The sequence below is a fragment of the Ornithorhynchus anatinus genome, chromosome 1 (assembly GCF_004115215.2).
Source record: "Ornithorhynchus anatinus isolate Pmale09 chromosome 1, mOrnAna1.pri.v4, whole genome shotgun sequence".
NCBI classification, from domain to species: domain Eukaryota; kingdom Metazoa; phylum Chordata; class Mammalia; order Monotremata; family Ornithorhynchidae; genus Ornithorhynchus; species Ornithorhynchus anatinus.
Window position 1 is genome coordinate 160,434,303 of NC_041728.1, and position 3,908 is coordinate 160,438,210.

The 3,908-nt window shown below is 39.0% G+C and overlaps 1 non-coding gene across 1 annotated transcript; it reads right to left on the minus strand.

Annotated features, from left to right (window-relative positions):
• Nucleotides 1–2,234: 2,234 nt before the first annotated feature.
• Nucleotides 2,235–2,372, minus strand: LOC114816576. The gene has a single exon (XR_003764368.1). It is a non-coding gene; the product is annotated as a small nucleolar RNA SNORA7 (small nucleolar RNA).
• Nucleotides 2,373–3,908: the final 1,536 nt, after the last annotated feature.

Below are 3,908 nucleotides of genomic sequence, written 5' to 3' on the forward strand. Positions count from 1 at the left end.
AATATTTGAAAACATAACCACATTTCAATTTGCTAGGTCCAGTTAATTATAGAAACAGTCCCAAGACATTCTCATAACAACCATATTAAATAGAAAATTGTCTTCCCTTGAAAGATATCATAGCCATAACCACCAACAGAAATAGCAGTAATTAATGCAATATTTTAAAGAGCTACCAATATCAAATTTGTGATGCTGTATAAAGTCAGGCAAGTTTGAAAGTTTGTTATATAAAGTTGCTAACAAAACCTGAAAGGAATAGGTATTCTGATCAAAATCCAGCTATTCATCAGCTACCAAATTCAAAGATAGCCTTCGAAAGAAGTTTCAGTTATCAAGAAGAAAGTATATCTAACTATATATATTCTGTTCAGATCATTTTTCTTCAGTCCATTTCCCACTCCTCAAGAACTTCCAGTGGTTTCCCATCCAACTCCACATCCACTAGAAACTCCTTATCAATGAGCTTAAGGTACTCAATAACCTAGCCCTTCCTATCAATCAATAATAACACTAATAATAATGACATTTGTTAAGCACTTACTGTGAGCCAAGCACTGTTCTAAGCACTGGGGGAAATACAAGGTAATCAGATTGGCCCACGTAGGGCTCACATTCTTCATGCCCATTTTACAGATGAGGTAACTGAGGCCCAGAGAAGTCAAGTGAATTGCCCAAAGTCACACAGCTAACAGTCATGGAGCCGGGATTAGAACCCATGACCTCTGATTCCCAAGCCCATGCTCTCTCCACTGAGCCACGCTGCTTCTCAATCAATGATATCTAAAAGTAATCATAATAACTGTGGTATTTCTTAAGAGCTTACTATTTGCCAAGCACTATACTAACCACTAGTGCAGAAACAAGCAAATTTGGTTGGACACAGTCCCTGTCCCACATGGGGTTCACAGTCTCAATTCCCATTTTACAGATGAAGGAACAGAAACACCGAGAAGTGAAGTCACTTGCCCAAGGTAAAACAGCAGGCAAGTGGTGGAGTCATTGGAGAAGCAGCGTGGCTCAGTGGAAAGAGCATGGGCTTTGGAGTCAGGGCTCATGAGTTTGAATCCCAGCTCTGCCACTTGTCGGCTGTGTGACTGTGGGAAAGTCACTTAACTGCTCTGTGCCTCAGTTACCTCATCTGTAAAATGGGGATTAAGACTGTGAGCCCCACGTGGGACAACCTGATTCCCCTATGTCTACCCCAGCGCTTAGAACAGTGCTCAGCACATAGTAAGCGCTTAACAAATACCAACTCATGACTTTCTGACTCCCAGACCTTGCTCTATTCACTACACCATGCTGCTTTTCATTACTTTGTGCAGAGCACTGTACTAAGCACTTGGGGGAATATAACAGAATTAACAGACATGTTCCCTGCCCATACATGTCTGATTTCTCCCAAACACCCAGACCACACAGTTCACTTCTCTAATGCAATCTACTCACGGTACCTCCATCTCATCTCTCTCACCGCTGAATCCTCACCAAAATCCTGTCTCTGGCCTGGAATACCCTTCCTCTTCACATTCAAGAGATGATCAACCTCTCCATCTTCAAAGCAATATCACATTTTCTCCAAGAAGTCTTCCCTCTTTAAGACTTCATTTCCTCTTCTTCCACTCCCTTCTGAGTCACCCCGAATTTAGATTTGCACTCTTTTGTCACCCCTTCCTCAGGGGAATTGTACTTACATGTATACCCCTAATGTATTCATTTATATTATTGTCTACCTCTCTAGACTGTAAGCTCTCTTTGGGCAGGGAACATGTCTCCCAACTCTGTTATAGTGCAATCTTCTATGTGAACCTCACATGGGACAACCTGATTACCCTGTATTTACCCCAGCACTTAGAACAGTGCTCTGCAGGTAGTAAGCACTTAACAAATACCAACATTATTATTATGTGCTTAGTATGGTGCTCTGAACATAGTAAGTGCTCAATAAATATGATTGATGATTAATTGATTGATTTGAAAAGAAAGCATATTCATTTATTCAGAGGTTTTTCTTGTCTAACATTTTCGAATTGTCTCCAACCCATAGCGACACCATGGGCAGATCTCTCTCACAATGCTCTACCTCTGTCTGCTTTTGTTCTGGTAGTGGATCCATAGAGTTTCCTTGGAAAAATACGGATGCTGTTTACCATTGCCTCCTTCAGCGGAGGAAACTTGAGTCTCCACCCTCGAATCTCTCTTGTGCTGCTGCTGCCCAGCACAGGTGAGTTTTGACTTGTAGCAGATTGCCTTCCACTTGCTAGCCACTGGCCAATTTAGGAATGGAATGGGTAGGCATCTGCTTGACTCTTCCTCCCATAATTGAGACTGGTAGAGTACTGAAAACTCTCCAGGTACGACCCTGAGGGAGTCAGAGTTTTTTCATAAGATTTTAATTGGGGCAGGGGATTCTCAGTGATTCTTAAATTGTTAATGTGGATGAATAGCGATCACTAGATTATTCAAGTGAGAGCTAAGAAAAGGTAGAAGTCATAGGGATCACAATAATAGAATTCTACTGTCTGCTTTTCCTGCCAGGACTATCATTATTGTAATTACATAGGAAACTTCAATTTATAAGTAAACAGACTACTTCAGTAAAAATATCTACCTTTGGATTTGAATGCAAGGAGGTGATTTGACTGCTCCTTACCTAAATATTCTAGGTAATGTCAGTATTTCCCAATCTTTTTCCAGTTATTACACCTTTTGGTGCAATTCATAGAATCATCAAAGGTCTATAGGAATTGAGCAGTGTACCCTAATTAAGAATCAGTGGTAACACAATTACGAAGAGGGTTCTAATCATCTAATACTACTTATCACTACTACTGCTAATAACTATAATAATGATGATATTAAAATAATTATGCTATTTGTTTATTTCCCTGTGTCAAGCACTGTACTAAACCTTGGGAGAGATACAAGATAATCAGGTTAGACATAGTCCTGTCCCACCCAGGGCTCACAATCTAAGGATTTACTGCTGATGTTTCTGAGTTTTTGAGCATCCTCTAGGCCACAAAGGAATAAAATATAGCTGTAGAAGCTGCATTCAGCAGACAAAGTGTTTTGATTCAGCCCACCTCTGTGCCCAGTAAATTGAAAACTAAACTGTCATAATTGGCCCTCACAAAAAAATATCAAGTTCCTTGATATGTTAAAAATGTGTGTAGAAACGTTTAAGTTTTATTGTGGTTTTATGGAAAGTAGTGTAAAACCTAACAGTTGTACAGATACAGATTACAGCATTTTATTAAAGCTTAAGTGCCCTGGATTCAGACCTATGTAATAAGATCAGACCATGATTTTAAGATCTACAAATCACTAAATGACTAAATATATGAATCATTAAAATCACTGAAAGTAAATTCTCACATAATTTAGTTGGATAATATCATTTGAATCAAACGTACAATTTAAAGACATCTTGTTTCATGATCTATTTTGGAAAGGTAAGGGTTGACCAGATACAGTCCTCTTCTCTAGATTGTAGCTTGTTGTGAACAGGAAATATGCCCATTTATTGTTCTTTTGTATTCTCCCAAGCACTTAGTATAGTAATTTGCACACAATAAACACTCAATAAATACAATTGAATTTTTCACCCACAAATATCTTTTGCGCATGTCCAGTGTGGAAACTGGACAAAAAATACATGATTTTCCATTTTGTATATCTCACCCATACATTTTCACCATTCCTTTCTTAAATCATCTTCTTCTTTCCCTTCCCAAGTCCATCATCCATATACACGGTTGCACTCACCTTCCCTTCTCTCTCCCTCCAGCCCTTTTTTCCTCTGGTGTGTTCACTAGTTGGATTCTTGCTTTTCTCTGAAATTATCCTTTCTTTATGTGCTACGGAGAAAAAGCTAATTGGTATTCCTCAGTAAAGACTCAGCTGAT